General features: G+C 37.3%; 1 long non-coding RNA gene across 1 annotated transcript; it reads right to left on the bottom strand.

Moving 5' to 3' along the window:
- Nucleotides 1-265: 265 nt before the first annotated feature.
- On the bottom strand, nt 266-25,504 carry LOC309657584. The gene is made up of 3 exons (XR_014261854.1): nt 20,343-25,504; nt 17,997-20,035; nt 266-9,643 (listed from the first exon to the last, which is right to left on the bottom strand). It is a non-coding gene; the product is annotated as an uncharacterized lncRNA (long non-coding RNA).
- Nucleotides 25,505-27,018: the final 1,514 nt, after the last annotated feature.

Raw genomic sequence — 27,018 nt, 5'->3', positions numbered from 1 at the left:
TATTCTTCTGGAATTTATTTTGTAACAAGATATAAGTCATGGATTCAATTTAATTATTTTCCAAATTGCTATCCTTTTCCAAATGACAGGTTCATTGTACAACCTGCTTCTTTCAATAGTCCATTTTTCTCTCCACTGATTTGAAATACCATCCTTATCAAATACTATGTTTCTATATACTTGAGTCTTTTCTTTTATTAATTCTGTCTATTTCTGTGCTGATCCTGGGATGTTTTCATTATGGTGGCTTTAATATATTTGAATATTTAAGAGACCTTCCACTTTCCTTTACTCAAATTTTGGACCCAACTTTAAAAGTACAGTGAGGATATTGATTTTTATAACACTAATTTATAGATTAACTTGATAAAACATGATGCCTTTAAACTCTTGAGTCTTTCTACCCCAAAATAAAATAAAACTCATTTTTCAAGTCTTTTATGGCCCTCATTGGAATTTTATACTCTTTTCTTATAGGGAAAATGTATTTCTGGTCAGTTTTCCCAGGGTGTTTTGTAGTTTTCGTTTCTATTATAAATATTTTTTTCACTACGTTTTATAAGAATATATAAAGTTTTTGATTTTTGTATATTAATTTTGAATCCAGCTCCGTGCTGAATACTTTGTTTCCTGCTAGTACTTTTAAAGATGCTTCCCTTAGGTTTTCCAGAGAGACAGTCATACAGTCTGTAAATAGTAATGACGTTGCCTTTCTTTTCTGTATTTCTAAATCTTAGTCCAGTGCTCTGGTCCCTGACTTTTTCCAGTGCAAAGTGAAGCTGTCATGGTGATGTTAGGCATCTTTTCATTCTACTGCTTACTTTAAGATTTATGCTTCTGGTGTCTTAAATTAAGCATAATGCTGGCTTTTGGGTTGTATATGCTACCAGGTTAATTAAATAACTATAAATGTTTATTGAAATTTTAAAAAATCAAGAATCAATGATTGATTTCAAACCAATTTTTATAAATAAATAAATTTTATCAAATGTATTTTTGCTATCTATTTAGATGAGTATATGGTGAAGATTATTAATAGAATTCTTAATTTTAATCCATCCCTGCCTTTCTGGAATGGCTATCACTAGATAAGTGAAATTAACCTATATTTTCTTTTTTAAAGATACCTTTGTATGATTACAGTAGCAGTGATATCTATTTTATAAATGATCTAGGAAGCATTTCTCTTTTTTCTTTTTACTGCACTCCAGATCATCTTTCAGTTGGCTCCATTAAGAATTCATGTATATTTCTTTTTCAAGAAGAGCTTTTAGTGTTTTTATTCCTGAGGTATTATCACATCAGACACTACAGCCTGGATGGATATATAGTGTTTAGATCCCATTCCTTTCCCTTCAACCCTCTGTAGATGTAGTTCCTCTGTCTTTTTTGGCCTTCAGTGTTGCTGAAGTGAAGTCTGAGATTATTTTATTTTATTTAACACTTGTAGGGGATCTGATTCTTTTCCTCAAGTACTTATAAGAGTCTTCCTTTGTTTTGGAAATTTAATAATATCATTAGTAAATACAATTCTTTGTTTTTTCATGGAGCACAGTTAGCCCTTTTAACGTTAACATATAGGTGTTATTTTAAGAAAGAAATATTGGTGAATAATTTTTACATTCTATTCTCTGCTTTATGTATTGACTACCTTAGAAGTTTATTATCTTCACTTCTCTGTTATTTTCCTGAGCTTCCCTCCACATTACAACTGTATTTTCACCAGTATTAGTTCATTGTCTTGCTGCTTTCAATTTATTTTTTACTTCTGTAATGGTGTTTTCTCCTTAGCTTTTCTGGCTCCCTTTTATAGCTTCTTCACTTGAAATAGCATCTCTCCTTTGTTCTTTTGCATCTCTTCTTTTTGATCCAATTACCTATTTAAGATGTTTTGCCTAAAATTTTCTTCTGTTTTCTGGAGTATCTCCCATTTCAAAAATCTTTTCTTCATCTGTTATTTGTTGGGTATGTTCCTTTATTTCCTTAAAAAAAAAAAAACCTATCAACCATATTAGATTTTTTTCTACTGCATTTTGTTGACTTTTGACTGATGTAGCAGTGAGAGTTAAGCTGCAGATAAACGTAGGTATTTTCATTATTTTAAGCACAAGGAATTTATGGCTGGAAAGTTTGTATTATGGCATCTGGAAAGACAGGAGCAGGTTTTAGACTGGGTCACCAAGAATGATTCCCAGACTAGCCCTCGAGAACTGGTGTACTATGGGAGCTGCTTCGTCTGTGAAAGTCAGGAAGCTGCTGTGGTAACAGGTGACATATGTAAGACTGGCAATTGGGTAGATGTAGTAGTAGGAGTTTGTGAATGTTGTCCTCCAGTTGCTTCAGTTTTCATAGTGAAGTTGGAAGCAAAATCATAATCAAGAGTGAGGATGCAGGAGGAGATGATGGAAGTTTGAGGAGAAATGAGAAAAAGTAAAATGAATTTCTAGAAGAGTAGAAAATGAACAGGCTACAGAAGTGTAGTATGATAGCAAGAGAGCATTAGGGGATTGTTTGAGGTTTGTGATCATGAATTCAAAGTGATACCAATCAAGGTAGTTGTGTGGTTTTTTTAAAGCCACATCCAGCTTCAGAGGTGCATACATATAGTGGTTGAAAGGTTAGATTTAACCAGGGTTAGAAATTTTCCAAGTATTTATAATGATGGAGGAGAAGGACAAGAGAGTTAAGGATTATGAGAGTAAAGCTGGTTAAAGAAGGGAGAGAAATAGCAAGAAGGTGAGGTACAGTGGAAGTTGGTAAGACCAATAATCTGGAGTCCTAGTGGGGCCAAAGGATTGTTGCAGTTTGCATGCTAGATAGAGTGAGAAGAATAAAAGGAGGTGGTTATCCAATAGTAGAATATGTGAAATAATGCTATGGAGAGGCTGAAGTTATAATGACAAAATCTGTGGGAGCAGATGGCTAAAATAATGTGGAAAACAGTATCACTAGAGGAGAGGGGTTCAGGGAACTGAGAAGCTAGGGACTTGAAAAGATTATCTACATGTATGTTGAAATTTCCAAATATTAAGAAAGGAGTAGTCTGGAGAGGAGGACAATGAGCCAGAATTGAAAGTCTTTGAGACACAAGAGTGAATAACCTGGTGGAAGATCTGTAGATAAAGCAATATTGAGGGGTAGGAGATAATATAATCTGATGCCATGAAATATACAGCTGGAGGTTTTTAGGTAGTGGAACTGAGAAAGGAATGAGCAACAGAGAGGATATCCACCTCATTCCTGTGCTCAGGGACATAAGGGCTATGAGAGAAAATCAGCCGTCACTTGAGAGGGCTGTGCAGGAAGCAGTGTGTTCAGGGCAATGCCAGGTTTCCTTTAGAGTAAGAAGATAAAGAGAATCAGAGAAGGGGCTGGTGATGTTTGGGACCATGCCAGTAATGGAGTTCAAAAGTCTAGTAATAGGATTACAGGCGGGTTGGGAAGAAGAGAATAGGATGAGGAGCTAGCAGAACCTTGTGGGGATTACAAGGTAGGAGATAAGGTGGACCTAGACACCTGGGTCTAAAGATTGACATATACAAGGCTAAAGGCTATAGTGAGATTCATTCTCATTGATTCAAGGCAGAAAGTGGTAGCAAAGCTGAGTGTTTTGGGCAGGAACAATTGGGTGTTTGAAGCTCCCTCTTGATCCTATTGACAGAGGCAACAGGAAATGAGGAAGTGGGTCTTTGACCCAGTGTATGGACTCCAACTTGACATTGTATCATAGGGTTAGAAAGCCTAAGGGATGCATCTCCCTGAACTAGACACAGTCTGGGATTTGCTATTTATTGATGGGAGAGGGTCTGCCTTGAACCTTAGTGGAATTGGAATTCTGCGGGAACTTGTTACTTAATGTGCAAAGACACTCCCCCCCCCCCACCTTTATCACTGGTAATCTAGGTAGAAGGCCTAGAGGAGGATAGGTCTCAGTCTCTGTGAACAGGCCTCCTTGATGCCTGATGATTGGGGTTAGGGTCATAAATGAAGACTCTTGATCTGCTGTTTGTCAGAGAGTGGGTGGGATCTCCATTATGCTTATGTAGGCATTGTTTAAATTGTCCCATTAAAACTTAAATGGAAAGTAAGATTTTATGTGTGTGTGTCAGGGGTGGGGGGCAGTGATGTGTGAGCTAGGATAGCAGCCAGCTGTAGCCTTAGTTCAAGTATGTTGTTTCTAAACATTTTCCAGAAATGATACATCATCTGCCTTTAGACATGTCTCACTCTGGGTGTGTGTGTGGGTGTGAAGTTGGGGTAATATATGGGAAAGAGGTACTGCCTTCTAATTTTGTTTGTTTTAAAGATCATAATGATGGATTGCCCCAGTTAGGTTCACACAAAATAAAGATGACACAGGGCCCAGTACCATCTTCAACCTTGTCTCATTGTTTGTCCTTGGATGTGCAGATATGACTCTAGTGGATGCTTTTTTTCTTCTTCAAGGTTCAACCTGCCATTGGTATTTTCCCTTTTTACTTAAGGGATGTTATCTTTTTAAGAAAAACAAAAATTGATCAAGATTATGGAGATGGATTTCATTTTGAAGTATTTAAAGTATTTGAGTCCTTCTCAAATACTTTATTTTCTTGCTTTCTTTAAGTTTTCTTTCTGATCACAAGGCCTATTGCTTTACAGTGCAGTAATATTTAAAACAAAAAAAAAAGGTTTCCATGGCTCTAATTTAGTCAAAGGACACATGCAATGAATTTACTTTGGAGACCTGCCTCTGGAATTTTTCATGACTACTCTTTCCCTCAGGGCAGAACTCATGATTCCTTGATGTGTTTTTCTACTTTAGTCATTATTTAAGTTTCTCAGACTTACTACAACCTGTAATCTCCACTCCCTTGATTTATTTAAGCTTCTAATCAAGTACATACTGTATGGTTCATGTTTATTGAATGAAAAGCAGTTTCTGTTCCACTTCATCTTGTGGCTATTTAGGGGGGTGTTTTGGTCTTTTCACAGTCATTTTTAACTCTCAGCTATCCCAGACAAGTAGAATACTGTGTCTCTTTGCCTGCCTTTATTACATCTATCCTAAAGTATTTTTTTTCTAATTATCATAAAGATTAAATTCCTTTTTTGGTTTGTGTTTCTTAATAAGCATTGTTTCTTCTTTTTCTTCTTTATTATTTTGCATTTTTTCCTATTCCAGTGAACTTTTGTGAATAGCAGGGAGTGTCCAATGAGAGGAAAATTACCTTCAGTAGATGTTCCATCATAGTTTGTAAACAATGTTTATCTCATAAACTAACACTTCATTAGGAAAAATAAAAACTTACACCCTATGAAAAGTTAAAACTGAATTACATTTCTTTAAGAGACTCAATATTTTTATAAATATCTTCTTAATAGTCACTGTACAGTATTTTCAGTTTTCCACCTGGACCAATGGAGGGACACAGATTAAAAGAAAAACATCATAAGGTTTTCTGAATGTGCCAGATGCTTTCCCTATAAACTTCTTCAATATTTCGTAAGGAAAATTTCACAAAAATATGTGACATTGCTTTATAAGCTCTGCCTAGGGCCTGAAAACATGAAAATTAAGAATAGAAATGTCTGAAATGGGAGACTATAGTGAAGAGATTTACTTGAATTATATCCCTTTAGCCATGCCACCAGTGATCTTGCTTTGATGAAGTACTTAAGCACAAACACATTTCATTTAATGTGAAATCTAATCGTGCTAATTTGCCAAAAGAAAATTTCCAATTAGTGATTAATTTGCTTTCATCAAAATGTTTATTGGAACCTGATTATATCAGGATATATGAAGCAAATATAGTTTCTATATTTCTTAACATCTCGGTAGTATATCCTTGCATATCTTACCAGTTATACTAATAGATAAAAGATAGGTTACTTAGTGTAAATTTCCATTTTACACAGTTGACAATTTTTAATACTAAATCTATAACTGAATAAGGAAATATATAAAGAAAAAGCTAATTTATTATTGATGGTTAACTTCCTAAGTATTTTTTAAAAATCATATATTGTGGGAGAATTCTGGGTCAGCTGATTCCAATGTATGTGTTGTATTAATCAGCTATTACCACAATAATACTGCATAAATACTCCAAAACTTCATGACTTAAACAACAACATGAAATTATTCTCATGCTCAAAGGTGTATATTTGACTGCAGAGTGATCTAGCCCAGAACAGTTGGGCAATTCTTCTTAAGGCTGCTATTTGGAGTTATATCAGTTTTGTGTCCCTTTCACTGTCCTTGGACCAGTTTCTGCTCAGAGCACTTTTTTGTGGCAAAGAGCAGAAACTCTGTACACCCATCATCCTCTAAGGTTCCTCTGGCCAAAGTCAGTCACGTGGCCAAGCCCAGAATCCACGGGGCAGGGGAATATACCAAACCCATGGAGGAGTGAGGAAGGGTAGGAGTTAGTGTTTATTGAAGAGTAATCCAAACTCTCTTGTAATTTTTATTCTTTATGATAAATTATATGTAAGATGGAAAGGATCCCTATTTGTGAAATCATGTGCAGATACACTATACAGTATCCCTTCTTTTTCATGGCATCCAATAAGGTTAAGAGTAAATTTAACTATAAATTTGCCAATCCTTATTTTAGGACCCAAGATGAACTTTCTAGCAGCTGTTTGTTTTAGCAGGTATTTGCTTCATTTTTGGTTGTTTATTTACAGATGGAGGTATATTTGGTGGCTCAGTAGAGTCTGTTTCTTTTTGTGTTTTTTTTTTCTCTTATTTTTTCTCTAAGAATGAACATATCTCTTGCGGGAGAGAAGAAATGGAAAAATGGCTGCTCCTCTAAACTGCTGTTCTAGGGCAGAGGCCACATCTGTCTCTATTCGCTGCTATGTTTCTGCACTCAGCCCAGTACTTTGCTCTCAGTAGGCTGTCAATAAATATTAAACTGATTACCAACTTGCAAAAGGGTCCTCTTGTGTCCCACCTCTATTTCTGCTTCATTTTGTGTTAATACATACACTCCCTGAGAATACAAATTGATGTTTTCTTTATTGTGGTAAAATACACGTAGCATACGGTTTACCATTTTAACCATTTTAAAGTGTACAATTCAGGGGTATTAAGTACATTTCATAAGGCAAACTTCACAAGAATGGTATCGCTTTATGAGCCCTGCAATACCATCGCCACTATCGAGTTCCAGTACTTTTTCATCACCTCAGATGGGAATGCTGTCTACATCAAGCAGTTACTCCCCAACCCTCTTCCTCAAAGCCTGTGGTAAGAACTAATCTGTCTTCTCTCTCTATGGATGTGCCTATTTTGGACATTTCATACAAAGGGACTCATACAATATGTGGCTTTTTGTGTCTAGCTTCTTTCGCATAACGTTATGTTTTCAAGGTTTATCTATGGTATGTAGCATGTGTCAGTACTTCGTTCCTTTTTTTGGCTGAATAATATTCCGTTGTATGGATATGCCATATTTTATTTATCTATTCATCAGTTAAGGAATTCAGGCAAGTAATATTTCATATACATGCTAATTGATTCTAGATATCAGATGAAGTCTAATAGGTTAACAATCTCAGAGGTTTTACTTACTTCTCCCTGTAGAATATATCAGTGGAGAGGAATTCTTTTTCAGAACTTGGTTGGAAAGGGAAGAGGAGAAAACTGGAAGACTTTCTAGAACAGTGATATGACCACAGTGTAGAGTGAATTCCCACTGCCCAATTAAACTGTGGTACTGTGTTGTTGTTGTTTTTTTAACTTCAATCTAGATTACTATGATCAGATATCATAGTCATTTGACAGCAATTTGGTAGGAAACCAGGAATCAGCAGCTGGTTATTTTAATTGTGACTTTAATCTTGCATCTTTTCCTTATTTGCTGTGATACATGCTTTAATTTTCTCTTTTATAAAATAATAACAATACCCAAACAGTACTTTCCTACTTCTTCCCATGCTTTCTGTGACAATATTATTTGTGCTTTCCAGCCTCCTCCTGCTCTCCAAAAATGTTTTAAACCCCAGGTCATGTGAGATTCTGATTTAAGATTTAAAAATACTTCCCTCCTTGAATGTTTATTACCCAATTGGAATCTGAAAGGGACTGCATGACTATTTCATTATCCATAGAGTCCAAGAGGAGTGCAATGGAATTAATTTAAAAGCTTGGGAAAATAAGATATATGAATAAAATTAAAGGAATTGGCATTATGTAACCTGGAGAAATGAGGACTGAAATCTTTAATACATGAAGAACTATTATATAGAGGATATAGAGGAGGATGAATGATTTTTCTCTGTCTTCCATGAGAACAGAATAAGAGGAAATGGATTTAAGCTATAGCACACAGGATTTAGATTAGAAATAAAAAGCTTCCTAACTCTAGGGAATGTAAGGCATTTTATCAGTGTCCTTGTTAAATCCCAAAAGGGATTTAAGGAAAAGAAATAGGAAGAATTACTTTTATTAACATTGTTTATTAAGAGATGTTCCTAAATACCCTTCCTTGTGAATGTTTAGAGGAGGATAGAGACCTACCTATTTTGGGTGGTCTCGGCTCCTGAAGAAAAGAGAGGGCACCGTACTGTCGTGTTTCTCCTCTGTAGAAGTGTGGAGCACAATGCTTTGCAGGCAAGACCTGCTTAATAAAATGTAGTGAAATGAATAGGCCCCTCTTCTTAAAGACAAGAAAACCTAGGTAGTGTAATAACTATATGCTCTAAGATCTAGCAGCTGGCTGCTTCTAGGATCAAATTCACACAATTATTTAAGACAAAATGTAGATTTGAGCCAGAGAATAGATTTCTACCTGTTTTATACCTAGAACACTAGATGAACAATCCAGAACTAGACTCAGGCGCACTCTCTCCCTGCTATACCCTGGATGCCTGGACTGTTTCTGGATCAACAATTTAGTAATAAGCTATGAACTGGTTAGGTGAGTCAATGACCTGGTTCTAGTGAGCAATATACATACAATGCTGAGCAGTTTCTTTCAAAAATGATTAAAAATAATGTATTCAATAATTATTCTTTGAGTTCCTATAGCATATGAGGCATTACACTAAGTCCTAGGCAGTGCATAAAATGGAAAAGATGTCTGTGAAATAATGTGGAGATAAGCTGTCTCTTATTTTTAAAGACATCTGGCAATATTAAGGCTAAACGTCAGGAGAAGGTAGATAGGAAAAAACCAATGGAAACAGCTTTGTGTTTTCTCAGAAGGTATTGGGGTGTAGGCTTATAAACTCCACATCTGTTCCCTCCCTGGCATCAGCCTCTTCCCTTTGTCACCCACCCCTTTGTCAGTCCGTGCAGGCAGACTGACCTGCTCTTCCACCCCTGCACTGTACACCGCTTCCCGCATGTGCTTGCCATATCACCAGCTCGTGCACAGGCTTACAGCCAACATTTTCATTCTCTTCACTCTTCAGCCAGCAGGAATTCAAGGGTCCTGAATGGAGAGTAATTTGATGGCATTTGAAGGCCTGCTGTGGTGGTGGGAGTGAGCAAGGCCCTGTGGGGCAGAGGTCCACAGTCTAGAGCCTTGGGCCTAAATTTGAGGTACCAAGTCTAGAAATTTATTTTAACTTCTATGACGGGAATAAAGTGATGAGAATTAAAATCTACCATGGAGTGAAGAAAACTGTCAAGCAACACCGGCAGCAGGCACTGAGAAATAAAAAAAGAGAAAAAAATTGTTTAAAATGCTGGTTACGATAAATATATAAACCAATCTTCAATGATGCATAATCACCAGTAACATAAAATCACAATAACAATGATTCATCATTAAATATGCCAGATTAATTTTGCATATATTTCATTTCATTTCAATTTAAACTATTCATGTGACTCAGTTTTCAAAATTTCTTGGTTTTGTAGCGTGGTTGTCTGTTCAGAGCATATAAAACAATAGAGAAGACAATACCCACCCATGGAGTACCCACCCATATAATTATTCATACTGTTTGGTTGATGTTTCATAAATAATGCTGGTTAAAAAAATTTTTTTTTCTGTTGAAATGGAAGGAGTATTTCAACGATATTCGAAAAGACAACAATTGGCATATTGTTCTGATTGCCTTAGCTGCCTTCCCTGAAGGAAACATGCTTGTTTTCAGGGCTGGCTAATCTTGGAATAATAATACATTGTTCTCAATGTTAAGTTGAGAGAAATTTAATCAGACTGCTTTCATTTTGGCAATTTCAGGATTTCTAGCTTCCATTTCCTGCCTCCCCAGCAATAACTGAACAGAGAATATTGGATTTTCTGCTTGTCAGATACTTCGCTCAAGCATTACTTTTTTTTTTTTTTTAAATAAGATTTAATCAAAAGTAGTCTCTCCCTTGGCCATCCTCATCCTTGTCAGGCACTGTTTTTAACCTTGATAAAAGCAGTATTAAGTCTGTATTTTGATTTTAAGGTTGAAAAATTAATGTAGGCAACTAAAGGAATCAAAACAAAACTTGGGGATTAACTTTTACAATTAAGGCAAGAAGAAAAGCAATTAGTGGCTTGGCTATCAGATAGGCCTTCACCGACCCATTTAATGCAATTTCTTTAACCCACTAGTATCTTTTATCTGGATTGAGCAGTGATTCTTTGTCGGTCATCAATTAAATTTTTTTCCCTTCCCCTTGAAGGAGTTATTCCAGATTCCTGGCAGCCTTGCTGAACTGCAGTGGAGCCAAGGACTTTTATGTATGCAAATTCTTAATTGTAAACATTGTGACAAGCATCGGCAAACTGGGATTTGGCAGAGTTGGTGTGATGTCATCGAAAAGAATTTCCTTTGTTTTATTTAAAAGTGGTTTCCAAGTTTTTCCCCAGTTAGTCTGGCTTTTATCTCAAGCTCCAAGAAAGCCGTTTACCAGATGTCAGAACCAAGACATAGTCTTTGACTTCTAAGGACTTTATCCAGGCTGACCTGGATTACTCCCCTTCATGGATTGAATACAAACTTCTTAAATAACACTCCATTTCTCCAGGCTAATGTTCTCTCTTTTCCTTCCATTTATCTTACCCTGTCTATCCTCATCCTTTGTCTTAGGCAGAACTTTCGCGTCTCAATTCCCTTAGCATGAAAGTGACTCTCAAACACTGTCATCTCCTTAAAATATTTTCAAAACGAGGTTTTGATTCCCACCCTGATTTCATCCTGTATAAGCAGTCAAGTTACAGGTTGATGAATCTGATGTAAGTTAGTGGCAAAATCCTAAAACAGAATATTAAACAAGTGGTTTGTTAGCACTTAGGGAAAAAGTCAGTGATAAATTGTGAGGGTCTGAATGAATTTTCTAAGAACAAATGGCAAACCAATCTCTCCCTTAGATAGGTTCCCTGCATTGGGAGGTCAGAGAAACTGTATAGAGCATTTTGATTCCAGCAAGATATTTGAAGTAGTTACTCAAGGTGGCTTCATGGACAAGATGTAGAAAACAGCTGGGTGAAATGGTCAGGTCTGGCCGAACAGCTGTGGCTACTTAGTGAAATTATATAATTTAGGAGGTGATTTTTAGAGGTGTGCCACAAGACTCTAGTTGGCCCAACTTCAATAAGTGTTTTGATTTATGGTTTGGATGAGTCATGGAAGGCCCTTTTCTATTTCCTGTTTGATTGTCTATTTGATCTTCAAAACACCACCTCAGAAGTCTTCTGTCATCCTTCAGTTTGATTTAGAGATCTCCACTCTGTACTGCTATAGTAGTTTTTCATAGAATTTACCACATTGTTCTGTAATTCCTCATTTTTCCTGCCTGTTTCCTTTTGTAGGCTGTGAAATTCTTGAGGTCAAAGACCAATCTTATTTAACTTTATATCCCAGAGCATCTGGTACTCAGTAAAAAAATTTTTGAATAGGTGAATGAATGAGTGATATAGTGCCAAGTTTAGCATTACTTTCATGTAATACAAAAATGCAATATAGTTAATAATAGAATTAAGATTCAAAAAGAGTTGAGTGGCTAAAAAAAATGGCTCCAATTAAAATGATGAAGTTCAATACCTCGATTCCATTGATTTTACCGACCACCTTTGATTGTCTCTTACCCCCTTGCTGTTTTCTATTTCCTCCTCACCAAGCCTCATTTCATGGTTGATCATTATAATCACTCCCTTGCCCATCTCTTGCCTTGTCCTTTACAAAACCACAACCCTGGGTAAATCCAAGCCTCTACATGGATCCATGGATAAACAGGACTGAAGAAAAGCCCACCACCCTGCAGACTTGCCTCACTCTTTTTTTTTTTTTTAATAAATTTATTTATTTTATTATTTTTGGCTGCGTTGGGTCTTTGTTGCCGCACGCGGGCTTTCTCTAGTTGCGAAGAGCGGGGGCTACTCTTTGTTGCTGTGGGAGTGCTTCTCATTGCAGTGGTTTCTCTTGTTGCAGAGCATGGGCTGTAGGCGTGCGGGCTTTAGTAGTTGTGGCATGAGGGCTCAGTAGAAGTGGCTCACAGGCTCTAGAGCACAGGCTCAGTAGTTGTGGCGCACAGGTTTAGTTGCTCTGCGGCATGTGGGATCTTCCCGGACCAGGGATTGAACCCATGTCCCCTGCATTGGCAGGCGGATCCTTAACCACTGTGCCACCAGGGAAGTCCCACTAGCCTCACTCTTAATTCATGACCACTAACCTGAAGTGAGCCCTTAATGCTGCCACTGATCATTTTGTATGTCCCTAATCTCTTCCCTCTCCAAGTCTGTCACATGACTGTTTAGACTTTTTCTCTCTCTCCTCAAACACTATCACGTTCCCCATTCTCACTCTCAGTTGATGACCTTCCTTCTTTTTCACTGAAAAAAATGTAAGCAATCTCATGAAAACTTCCACATCACCCATCATCTCCTCTGCACCCATATACTTTGCCTTCCTTTATGTTACTAGAGAGATAAACTGTTACAACCAGACATAAAACCATCATCATATACACTGGATTCCACCCCTTTCATTTACTCAAGAAAATAATTCCAGGAATTCTGGGATTTCTTACAATGTCTTTTCTTTTTTCACTTTCTACTATGTCATATTCACAAGAATATAAACATACTATTATTTCTTCTACCTTAAAAGGTCTTCTTTAGATCTTCTGCCCTAGTTCTTTGCAGCAAAACTCCTCAGAGGAGTCTATTTGACAATGTCTCTAATTCTCTTTTCCCATTCTCTATTAAGACCACTCTAATCAGCATTTTGCCCCCATAATTCTTTTTTTTTTTTTTTTTTTTTTTTTTTTTTTCACACACACACACTGTATTTTATTTTTACAAGAGATAAATAGACTGACACCAAGCATTGTACATGGATGACCACAACAAAAGCAACAATGATTGCAATTACCAAACCATAATTCTTTTAAAACTGCTCTTCATCCTCATCTTAGTTGATTTGTTAGCACCCTTTGGTGCTTTGATTACCTCTTTCTTTCTGGTTGATACATTCTTTCTTTGACTTCCAAGATACCATTCTAGTTTGTTTTTACCACTACTTTATTGTCTACTCATTTTCAGTCTGTTTGCTTGTACTTCTCTTCTCTGCAGCCTCTTCTTCTTTATGAGCCCTAGAAGTAGGGCTCACTCCTTGATTTTCTTCTCTTTCTGCATTTATTGCCCGATGATCATCTGGTTTCATGGTTTCTGTATACTGATGACTTCCAAATTTGCATGTCCAGTTTAGATCTCCTTCCCAAATGCCTGATTCTTACAATTGTCTAGGAATGATTTCCCCCTGCCAAGTCTGCTCCATCTATAGCATTCCCCATCTCATTTAATGGCATTCTATCCTTAAAGTTTTTTGGGCTAAAAACCTTGATTTTGTCTCCCTTTCTCTCACACTCCATATCCAGTATATTGAGAAAGCATGTTGACACTACTTTCAAAATAAATCCAAAATCTCATCACATCTCATCACCTCTACTGTTACCACCCTAGACCCAGACACTATTATCTCTAGCCTGGATTATTGCAGGAAACTCCTCCTGGTCTCTCTGCTTCTACTTTTGGTGCCTTCAGTCTGTGCTCAATATAGCAGCCTCTGCTGAAAATCCTGCTACATCTCACTTAGAGGAAAAGTCAGAACCTTGCAGTGGCTGCAGGAGCCTGCATGCTTTGCCCTTCCTCCCATAACTTTTACTTCATCTTCTGCTAGACTCCTCCTTGCTCACTCTGCTCCAGTCACAATGGCCCACTTGCTGTTGCTCAGACACACCAGTCGCAGTGCCACCTTAGGGTCTGAGTTGGCTCTTCCCTTTGCCTGCAGCACTCTTCCCCCAGATACCTGCGTGCCTTTCTGTAACCTCCTGCTTAAAGGTCACCTTCTCGGTAAGTCTGCTCTGGCACACTATTAAATACTAATGATTGCACCCCAACTCCCAGCGCCTCTGATCCTGCTCTATTTTTTTTCTTTTTATATAACACTTGTTTATTTTTCAGTATACTATGTTATTTACTTATTTATCAGATTTATTGTCTTTCTCCCCCTGTAGAATTTAAAAACACTTCACAATTACATGATGGAAGAGTTGTGACTTACCATTTGCTTATGAGAAAAAACAAGAGTTTTAGATGTAAATACAAGACACTGTTATCTTCTCATTGCTAAAAAAGTTAAGCATCAGGTTGTGTTAATAGTAAGTAAAAGGAAGTAATCATTTTTCTATTTGTTTTACAAATATTTATTAAGTATCTCTTATATATTAGTAACTGTCATAGGTTTTGGAGCTACAACAGTGAACAAAACAAATAAAAATCCTTGACCTCATGGAGTTATATTCTGGTATATTTTACTGTACACTGCTGTATCTAGTGTAATACACTGTATTCTGTATGGGCTATGCCAGACCAATCATACTGCATTTCCTTTGGTCATTACTCTTTGGATCACACTGGTTAAGAGCATGGGCTTTGGAATCAGAGAGACAAGGATTTGAATCTTGGCTCACTTTGACCTTGGAAAAATTACTTAACTTCTCTGAGCCCCACTTTCCCCATCAATGACATGTGGGTACTGATACCTACAGTAAAAGATCATTTAGACTGTCAGGACCTGACCCATTCCAGATTAATATTTCTTACTTTAGGTATCTTAACTCCAAAAGAGCGCAATGATTTACAAAAGGCATTTTAGTCTGACAGTTTTGGTATATAATATGAGATGTCAAGTATGATAAGAAATAAACAAATTTAATATGCATAGATGTCTTACAGAATCTTTTTTATGACTTGAATGCCATGCAAATTACTTAAAGAATTCATTGTGTATCTGTGGATGTTTTGAATGAAAATATTTGTTTACCTGTGAAAGGAAAATATGTGTCACATAAAATATAAATATTTAATGATGTAAATGTTGTTATATATAATTAATATATTTTGCCCACCAAATTTTTACTGCAAAATCAGACTTTATAAGCCATACTCATTTCCTTAAAAACATGGCTAAAAAAAGTCTGGTAGTTATTTTAAGCACAAAATTTATTTTAAAAACATAAAATTTGTTCCTAATCTGCAGAAAGAGGTTTTGTAAGATCACTAACCATCAGGATTTGCTTTTTCTATAGCAGCCACAGGAGAGGATGATAGGTCTTTGGAAAAGATCAGGCAGGGGCCTCTGCTTGCTTGTGCCTTCCTTCATTTTCAAGGTTCTCTCCCATCCTATGCATTTGGAGTAACTTCTGTTTACCAATGAATACATTTTGTTCCATGGGATTTATGAAATTTTCACAACATCAAAGACCCTCATCAGAGTCATTTTCTAACCATCCTTTATAATCCTCACTGCCTTGTCCATTTTGTCATCACCTTCCTGTCATTTGCAGCCTTGGAGGTCACACCATCTCTTAGCACAGAATATTGTAGCAAAATGCTCCTCTGTTATTGCATAGTGTAACTAAAGATGGACAATCATGAAAAACCTTTTTTTAAGAATAAATTAGTTATTTGAATGCTTACAGTATTTAAACTTTCAGATAAATTATCTTAAGTACAATTGGTATGAGGAGTTCAAGAAATAGTAATGTATATAAAGAATTTCTCACAATGTATGGCACAAGGTAATTGCTTAATAAATGACTTTAATTATTATTATTGTACAAACAGATTAGTGTATATTTAGAGGAAAATTCCCAGGACTATAAAGGGATCAGTATAATGTGAGGATTTTTTTAAAAAGTAATTGTCTTAACTATATACATACAGTTGTAGATTCATATTTCCTTTAGAGTTCTCTTCATACATTATCCATAATAGCTGATGAGTTTCTAGTTGACAAGAACCATGCCAGTTTAACTTGTTTTTTTAAAATTTCTAACCAAGCACTAAGAATTTTGTAGGCACATTCTGTTTGCATTAGATAAAGCTAATTTAATATTTTTCTTACCACTGAAGGAGATTGGGAGCTTCCAACGATTCTTGGAAATCATTAAATTAGGATTAATGATTATCTATATAGAAAATCTATACTGCATGCATTAATGTTAGACAAGGTCAGGGATCTACATTATTCATTTATTCAGCCTGTCATTTTCAAATCATTCAATAAACATTTATTGAGCAGTTTGCACTCCTTATTAAGTACACTAGATGTTGGAAAATTAAAAATAACTTTTAGGCTCTATTATTAATATGATAGATATTTGTGCTGGAAGACTATTTATATGTGAGACATCTGTGGGGGAGTTTAGCTTTTACGATCTAAGGAAGGAGACTAGATTATACCATAAAGTTTTATCTTGAATATACTTACATACAAATTCACGATTGTATTAGAGTTTTTTAGTTCAAGTAATAGGAAACCCAATCCAAATTGGCTTAAGCTAGAGAGGGAATTTATTGGCCCATATACATGAAAAGTCCAGGGTATTTCTTGTTTGAGTACTGCTAGATCCAGCGTATTGATGTAATCAGAACCAAATCACCCTTTTAATCTTGGTTTCGCCTCCCTCTGGAAGTTGGCTTCCCTCTCAGGTAGGCTTTCTCCTTGAGCTGTCCCGTAGCAGCTCAGACTTACATCTTTCATGCTGCAGAAAGGAAAGAATTCTCACCCTGTGCCCATGACCAAAGGCCTGGAACTTTCTGATGTGGACATATTCTCTTTGCTTAACTGATTACTGTGTTTGGGAGTAGGCGGATGATGTTCTGATTGTCCCTCAAGGATCAAGTGTCCACCTCTAGGCTTGAGGATGGGAGGATGGAGTTGGTTCCATGTGAACCACTTAGTCTGAGAGTTGGTAAGAAGTACCACCCAGGCCCATTACTCAAGGAAGAGGGATGCGTGATGAGGAGTCACACAAGGATCCACAGCAAAGATCCTGTGACAGGTGTGGGACTGTGCCAACTGATGGGGTTGGTAAGGGAGAGGAGAAAGGGCTTCAGATTAACATTAATCTTACGTATTTTGCCATTTACATTGGTGGTCAGACACCCTATCTAGAAAAACTGTCACTGTGCTTTCGATTTCTTTAATTGTAGTATGAAAGATCCCTTTCCAGAACCTCCACGTAGACATGGAGGTTTTGATGTGCACACCTATATGAAAAGTGTGCATCTAAAGATGCTTGTTCTTTGTGTAGCTAGATGTGTGACTATCCATGAATGTGTGTTTCAGACAAGGAATTTTCCAATTTTTATAGTATCCATGCTCCAAATATCCCTCTTGAAACTGCTGAGGACATAGTCCTTCTACTTTATTTAAAAACAAAAATCACAACAAGAGCAATAGCAACACAACAAAATGCTCCATTTACCTTTAAAGGTATACTGTGAATATGCATGTTTGGTTGTTTTGGGAGGGGAAGAAATGTACACTTGAATTCAGTGTTATTTGAGAATCTTATGGATGCATTGCAGGCACCTTCACACGCCAGACACTGTGAATTTACAAACTCATATGATTATCATAAAGCCCAGCAAGGCAGATCTGATCTCTATCTTTCACATATCTCAAATGTCTAATCAGTCTTGACTATGTTTATATTTATGAGAGAAGCAGTAAAATACTGATTGGAATTGGTGTATTTGGCTGGGTCTTACCGATTGGTGGATACCATCAAGATGGTCAGCAGGATTTTCCCTCCGGATGTGAGATTCTGTTGATTTTTATTCTGGAACAATTCTCAGAAAGAGGATCTTCCAGCTTCCTGCCTGGAGGGTATAATGATGGCTTTTAGCATACTAAATGTGGGCAGGCAGAGGGGCTTGGGAGTTTCACTGTTTATTATGCTGATAAAATGTAATCCTCCAGTTTTCAGCAAGGCACCACATCTCACCCTGCTCTGTGCTTGGTGTCCCAGTCTAGGGCCCTCTTGTTCAGTTTTTGTTGGAGGTGGAAGAGGTATGTTGCCTGGTTATGGAGGTGGGGACCTGAACTTCTCACTGCTCCTCGTAGAAATTTTCCAGCTGGCTTCCTTAACAACTGCTACCTCCATTTCCTAAGACTTTCGAGGATTCTAGGATAGAGATGGCTTGCTTCTCATTTGTATCATGCTGTTGTAGACTTAATCTTCCTGCTGCCTGCTAAGCCATTTACCATTTCTCCATCCACTCTCAGCTTTCATATACTATTTGGTTCAGGGTTATAGAGAGCCTCAGTCATACTGAAGTCAAAGTTTTGTTTCTGTTTTTTGTTACCTATGCTTTTTGAGAGTGATTTTTAAAAGAAGAGGGCAAAAATATTTTTACTATTTTGAAGCCAGATGTCATCTAGTTTATAATTCTCTTGACCTCAGTGTCCTTATCTATAAAATGAGCTAGATGGCTTCTAAAGATGTAAATGCCATCATCATTATTGTTTTCATATTAATATAAGTGTACGTGTATTATTTTAAATTTCTAGTTCATTGATTTAGGATAAATTTTTCCTGTTGAGGAGGCCTGAAAAACTAAAACATCCTATATGTTAATTAATTTTACTTCAGGCATATAAGTACAAATACAGTTGTATCCACTATATTATAGGTGTCCCACATAAAAGCAATTAGTTAATTGAAGCATATTCTTTAAATGGGGCATCAACCAAGCAGATCAAACCACAAAAAAAAAAGGAATGTGATTGTTTACTAACTGCTCTAACATAAGATCCTTAGAGCTTTGAAGAAAGTGACTTTACCAAATGCTAAACTTAATTTTAGGTGATGCAACTACTTAGTTTTAAAATAGTTCAAAAATACTAACTTTATATGAAACTCTAACACATTTTTTTAGGTGAGCCATTTATTCTATAATGATTCAGTTGCTAACTCATGAGTTAGAGAATCAATTATTTTTGAAACAATTTTTTAAAGTTCTGTGCTCTTCCATTGTTAAATTGTGACATGTAATAATAGGTCCATTTTGGGAATTTACTCTTAATAAGACAGTTACAAAAATAATACAATATAAAATTTCAACCTATATTTGGGATTTGAGTATAACACACTACTCTGACACATAAGCCCAAAGGAACACATTTCTTATTTACATGTTTCTATTATCCTTTCCTTCTCCTCTCTTCCCTCCATTTCTCCCTTTCTCTCCTGAATATCCTTAGTTCTATTTTGTCACTAAGAAAAAGTTTCTACATATCTGGCCAAAGGCCAAAAGTGAATACCAAGCAAACTCAGTCACCTCTTTGAGGATTAGTGATGGGATTTTTACCCAGCATGCCCTAGGTTTGCAGTGTTTCTTTTGCCAAGATAAATCTCTGGGCAATCCAGTACTTGTTTGGAAGAAGACTTGAGAAAAGTTTAATCATTTGTGGAGTTGATTTTTTGACAGGTCAGCAAAAAACTGCTTTTTTTTTTAATCCAGATTAATGTGTTTAAGTAAGACTCAGGAAATAAAGAGTACTGGCTTTGGCAACAGGTTTGGGCAACAGGCAGATGCAGAGAGTTCTTGGAGAGGCATCAATAAGTATATGCATCTCTGGGGAAAAAAAATCCCACGGACCTATAAAGAAGCCAGTTTTTCAGTTATACGAACATCAAGTATTAATTGTTTCTAGACACGGTTGGAAAGAGAAGGAAAAATTGGGGCCTGGCCTAGTTTTATCATGTGACCATAATCTCCAACAGCGACAACAATATCAATAAGGGCTTCCTTGGTGGCACAGTGGTTGAGAGTCTGCCTGCCAATGCAGGGGACACGGGTTCGAGCCCTGGTCTGGGAAGATCCCACATGCCGCGGAGCAACTGGGCCCGTGAGCCACAATTACTGAGCCTGCGCATCTGGAGCCTGTGCTCCGCAACAAGAGAGGCCACGATAGTGAGAGGCCCGCGCACCGCGATGAAGAGTGGCCCCCACTTGCCACAACTCGAAAAAGCCCTTGCACAGAAACGAAGACCCAACACAGCCATAAATAAATAAATTAATTAATTAAAAAAAAAACAATATCAATAAAACCGTGGGTTCCCAGAAAACCCTTCTAGAACCTTTAGTGAAGACCTTGGAGTAGAAGAGTAACCGGAAATCGAATTACCATGCAATAAGGATGGAGGAATAAAAATGGAAGTGCAGGTACTTACCAACAGCTAAGTGGAGAGGAAGGAAATGGAAACTTTTAAAATGCTTTGAATGGACATGTGCTCCTGCATGCTGTCATCTAAAAGAGAGGCCAGCTAAATTTGGTCATCTTTTAAAGTTCCAATGACTTGTATTTCCCAGGAGTGACCAGGCCCTGAGAATGTGACTCATGCTTACCAAACTACTTGCATTACTGAGGTAGACACAGAATGATGATTTATTTATTAACAAAGGAAAATATAACTATTGTGTGGCCTGGGTGTGTATGTGAGAGCATGATCAACACAGTCCTTCTCTGTAGACAAACCTTCTTGAGAAGCTTTATCATGGTTAGAAACCATGGGAACAATACAATGATTTCAGGAATAAAAGTTATATTATCAGTCTGTTCTTTTCCTAAAGTTAAACAACTTGGGAATCACAGTGTCATGGTAATCCCAGACCCGGAAGAAGGGGGCTTTAAATAAACTCAGTGCACAGTGGTACCATTCCAGGGATATGTGATGTCTCCATCTCTTGAGAGGAATGGTTTTGCCAGATGGACCAGGGCAGTCACAGTCTGATGGCATGTGCTTCCAAGATCCTCTCAGCGATAGAGTGGCTTTGCAGTTGGACCGAAATAAGTATAAGCAATCTCCTTTTCAGTTTACTTGGATTCTCAGAACTGCTCAAGCCTCATCCTTAAGTCTACTTCTGTTTGATAATGGAGTGCTTCTGGGAACAGCCTTACTTGATGGATTATGTTCACCCACTGTTACTCTCCAGTATCCATCCATCTTTCTTCAGCCAACCAAACTGGAGAATTAAATGGTAGTAGAATAGAAGCCACCACCCATTCATTTCAAATCTTCACTGGTGTTACCACATTGGCTAGTCCTCAGAATTGCAGTATGGCTTTTGGTTGAATATTGTGGTAGGGATACATGTTCCAGAGTATTTCATTTGTTACTTAGTCCTTTATTCTTTACTCTGTGAATCAGGAAGCTATCATGGGGGGCTCTATGATTAAGGATATCCATTCTTCAGCTCCTGAGTTTGTATTTGTTTGTAATTCAGGGTCCTCCTAAACCCACTTTGAGGCTGTCAACATTCCATTTTAATCTGAATCCATATACCCTCTCTCTGACCAGTAGTCGAGAGTGATATTCTGGGTCCTCAGGAATTAGTGTTAGCTCAGAGCCAGAGTGCAGTAGCACTGATACAAAAGTTTGTTTCACATTCCCAGTTAATGCTGTAGATTTCCGTGTAGATGGATAATAGGAGTAGATGACACTTACTGAGCACTTATTATGCATCAGGCACTGTTCTGATTCTTGTTTCTAAATGTTCTAGATGCTGGTATCTCTTTCACCAAATATCCAAAATCTTTGGCATAAAGAATATTTTTGTGGGCCCACCCAGGGGTACATAGAGGAGATGGGCAAGTCACATGTTAAATCTACCAAGTGTTCCTAGCTTGTGAAAGGAGAATTCCCTTCAAATAAGAAATGGGGGGACTTCCCTGGCAGTCCAGTGGTTAGGACTCTGCACTTCCAATGCAGGGGGCGCGGGTTCGATCCCTGGTCGGGGAGCTAGGATCCCGCATACTGTGCGGCACAGCCATTAAAAGTAAATAAATAAATAAATAAATGCCTCTCAACTCAAACAAAAGTACGACTAGGAAATTAAAAAAAAGAAAGAAAGAAATGGGTCTGCAGGCCGAATGGCCTAAAGCAAAACAAAATATAGAGACCTGGTAAATGTCTGCTACACACATACAGGTCCACCTCATTCCTTTAACTGCCACATAGTGTTCTATTGATTTGATATTTCATAGTTTATTCACTACTCCTCCATTAACACAGTTTCCTTATTTATTGCTACTTCAAACAATACTTTATAAATATTTTTATACGTCTCTGAGCACATATGTGAAGATTTTTCTATGATTTGTATTAAAAGAAAGGTTTCATTATCAAGTGTGTTCATATTTTGCCTCTGTGTTGGAAAGGCTGAGTCCCCATATCCTATCCTTTTTTTTTTTCAGACATACACAGTGTTTACTGGTACTTTTGTTTTGAGCTCTGTAACAAAACGGTGTTTGGAAACAATATTTAGGATAAACAGTTCATTTGGCTAAAAGGTTTTGCTTTGTTTTTGAGAAGAGAAGATTCAGAGTAACCATAGTTATGAACTATGGCAAGCAGAGACAGAGGGCTGTTCAGGAAAAACCAATGAATGGAAAATGAAACTCCTCCAAATAAATGAATTAAAAAACCACACAAGCAAAAAACAGCAAAAAAAATACAAATGCTTTAACCAACAATCTCATCCTAATAATGAGAATCAATCTCATGTAGGTATCAGAAAACTGAAAAAAGCTAAGATAGACAAATCATGTCCCCTAGAATCTGAGTAGGGAAAATTAAATAGGTTCCCAACTTTTAAAATACAGATTTTAAAAACTTTAGCTTTCTAAGCCAAATGTATATAGCATATGGTTTTATATGTCCAATGCCCTCATCTCTTTTTTTTCCCTCTGAGCTTACAGGAAAACACTGTGTTTATTTCTGACATTTGGGAAAGCTGTTTCAGCCCCAGTGTTGATTGATAGCAGTACATACAAGGATTAATAAAAGAGATGTGTTCAGTGAGTCACCAGCACAAGAGCTAAAACAGGTCACATCCCAAGGTAAACCACGCAGGTCCCAGCATCACCCCATAGAGTTTTAGAGCTGTGATTGAGATTCAGAAAGGAGGAATATGTGTTTGCCAAGAAACATCAATGCTTTTGACTTCTTTAAACCTAGACTGCTTGGTGGCATTTCCAGACAGCTGATGAGGTCTGGAGGGGAGAGTGTAAAGCTAAAGTCAAAAACCCTACTAAAGTGAATTTGCTGTAGTTTTTTATTTTAAATGCATGGATGTTTCATGGTGAAAAATTTGAAATGGAAGACGTTAGTTAGCATGAAGTGATATGCTAGTCCTCACTCATATCTTGGCAGGTCTGCCTGATTTTTCAGTAAGGGTCAAAATGCCAGGAAATTTCATGTTACTCATATTCCTACTCATATGCTATTAATGATATTCGAAAAAAAAAAAAAACTGAAAAAAGAAGCCAAACACCTCAGTCAACAATCTGATCCTAATAATGAAAATCAACTGCTATATAGAAACCAGAAAACTGGAAAAAAGATAGTATAGACAATATTATTGATTTGATATCCCAATCATAATAATACCACAAATACTTTATCATATTTTCCAGTAAAGGAGCTTCATACGTAATTAACTTTGATCTCATCCTAAATAATCCTAGATTATCTGTTCACTTTGCAATTAATAATGTTTCTCTAATTTGTTGATGAATCTATACCTTTGTATACTATTATTGTTAATATGAATTAATAAGGCCCACATGCAAGAACCAGTGTGTCTCCTTGAAGTTGCCACTGCTTCTTTTCTTGTCAAGAATATGTAGAATTTTTTCTTTCATCGAGTGTGGGCTCTTGCTTGACATTTAATTCAGTTGTGTGGGCTCTGGTAAACTTATTTATTTAGAATTCAGTGGTAAGTCTCCCCGCCACCGCCCCCCTGCCCTCATCCATTCACTGCTGCTCTCTTTACAGAAAAACCTAGCAAAAATAGATAGCATGTGTTATGGGCTGAATTGTGTCCTCTCAAAAATACATATGTTGGAGTCCTAACTGTCAGTACCTCAGAATGGGCAGAATGGGACCGTATTTAAAGATAGAGTCTTACAGAGGTAATTAAGTTAAACTAAGGCCATTAGGGTGGGCCCTGATCCAATATGACTGGTGCCCTTATAAGAGGAGGAAATTTGGACACAGGTACAGAGGAAAGGCAGCTCTAGAAAGCTAATACAGCACAGGTGCTTTATTCCCCAGACTTTCCTGCCTGAAACGCCTCACACATTTTTAGATTTATCTGTCCAATACATTTCTATACACAAATAAAAGATCGTAATATAATTATTTCTTTTTCCAAACTCAACATAACATGACACACAGTCTTCACTGGAAATATTTTCAACTTAGGCCATCAAAATGAAGTTGTCTTTGTATATGATTTATGTATCATTTTAACTTTATTTATTTGTTTATTTTTGGCTGCATTGGGTCTTTGTTGCTGCATGTGGGCTCTCTCTAGTTGTGGTGAGCAGGGGCTCCTCTTCGTTGCGGTGCGCGGACTTCTCATTGCGTTGGCTTCTCTTGTTGCGGAGCACGGGCTCTAGGTGCCTGGGCTTCAGTAGTTGTGGCACTTGGGCTCAGGAGTTGTGGTTCGTGGGCTCTAGAGCACAGCCTCAGTAGTTGCGGCGCATGGGCTTAGCTGCTTCGTGGCATGTGGGATCTTCCCGGACCAGGGCTCGAACCCGTGTCCCCTGCATTGGCAGATGGATTCTTAACCACTGTGCTACCAGGGAAGTCCCTTATGTATCATTAATACTGTCAGATCCCTGGCTTTCTGGGACCCAAGGCAGGTTTTTCTTCCATTGCATATATACTGTAGGATCTTCTGCTAGTATGAGCATTTGCTTTCTTCAGATTCTTTCTTTTCTACCTTAGTGGTGGCTTGCTATTAATTTATAATTTTGGGGGTAGCCTAGTGTGACATGGCTGATTTGAGAATGTCTCTCAGTTCACAGGGAAAAGATAATCACAACCTCTGGCACTACCATTACAGCTCTATTTCCATCTCCTGGTGTTTAGAAATGCTTTAAACTTACCTTCATGGCCTTTTGGCCCGTTGGTTAATTTTATAGTTTGCTGCTCTGGGCAGTCTGGACAACTTACCATTTAATATCAAAGCTCTTTGCTTTTCTCCCTTTATATTTTTGTCCATGTAGAATGTCATCTCCCATCAACTCAAGACCAAATTGAATGCATGAATATGTGACAGACAAGTTCTTGTTACAGGTCACTTTTTGCGCCCTATTTACCATCTAGATGTGAATTGGAAATAGGATAAGGAGATTCTAAAGCCCTTAGTTTTGAGTTTACATCACAACTGGATGGTGTGTATATATATATATACACACACACACTTATGATTAATGTTGTGGTGAACACATAGAATTGGTGTGTGACTTATGAGTGATTCCTGATTCTTCACTATGGGCAGATGGGAGATAGTACGTACCTGAGTGATATTTACAAATATCAAATTATGTGATTTCAAAATTCAGTCTCTAAGGGAAGCATGTATGCAGATTAATAGGAGGTTGTAACCCTCTGCCAGTGGTTCTGTGTTTTGGCAAGAAACAGTTACCTTGTGTAACTAGTAACTTCAGATGGTTGATAACCATTCAAGAGATTGAGAATTATTAATGTAGGTTTTCACAATATCTTGCAGGCATCGTTCTTATTATAACCTTATATGACACAATAGGCCATGATGATGGGTTCACTTTACGTTTCTCTGGGACTAAATATTTTGAAAATGATAGAAACTATTATATGTAGTCGAATGGTGTGCTTTATCAACTCTAGCAATGCTCCTCTTTACCAAAGAAGATACTTGTCAGATAGAACTTCTTTCGTTGAAAAAGAATATAAAAAAAGAATGGTCAAATATAAAATATAATTCCTCTATTTATGCTTTCATGAAGAAACAGATGTCATTAGCCTTTGAGTTTTGTGGCTTTTTTACTCACTGGATTCTTATGTATTTTAGGAAAGGTGTGGTTTAATGTTTGTGTTTGTGCCTGGGGTCAAATGTATCAGTGGTTTAATATGGGAGAAATCTAAGAGAAGTTATTGTAGGAGATTAGACTGACAACATATCTAAATTTCCTCTTGCCCTGAATCTCTTATGTGGCTGAATGTGTATATATATATAAAATATATGTATATATTTCAGACCAATGTTGGAAAAGGAGGAAGAATGTCATTAGCAGGCAGAAATTTTTGAGAATTTTTGTGAATTAGAGAGAATGCAATCCTGAGATCCTCCAAGTTGAGAGTGACCTAATATAGAGGAGAGGGAGGTGAAGGAATAGCCCTCTGAGTAATTAAACAGGAGCTAAATCTGAGCAGCAGAACGGTCAGTCCTTTCACTTCCCCCACTAAACTAAATGACAGGCACAAGTGAAATTCAGTGTCAGGGTAAGCCTGAAAAGTATTATCAAAATAAAGCCTTTAGGAGTCTGAGTGAGAAGGAGAGCAGATCATGTGGTGACATGAGACGCACACGGGCACAGAGGGAAAAAAGGGAACAGACTGCTCTGCCAGGAGTTTCAAGCTCTGAAGTGCTTCTCTGCCAATGTACACATCTTCCTAAGTTGGCAAGGTGTAGAGCAGATGGGTACCCAGCCTGCCTGCCCGCCCATGCCCAGGGAGCCTGAAGGGGTGTTGTCTGCTTGACCCACCCTAACAATTTATGTAAAAACTAAAAGCAGTCTTTTCGATCAAAGTTGAGGCCTGCTGGAACATTGGAACTGTATCACTGCAGAAGTAACCCATGCCAGCTATTAATGGACAACCACCTATCACCAGGTTGTTGATGAAAAACAATAGAAGGAACAAGATGAAGTAACAGAACCACAGATCTAAGGTTA

The sequence above is a fragment of the Balaenoptera physalus genome (assembly GCF_965194825.1).
Source record: "Balaenoptera physalus genome assembly, chromosome: 3".
NCBI classification, from domain to species: domain Eukaryota; kingdom Metazoa; phylum Chordata; class Mammalia; order Artiodactyla; family Balaenopteridae; genus Balaenoptera; species Balaenoptera physalus.
This window is presented reverse-complemented; position numbering and strand designations above follow the sequence as displayed.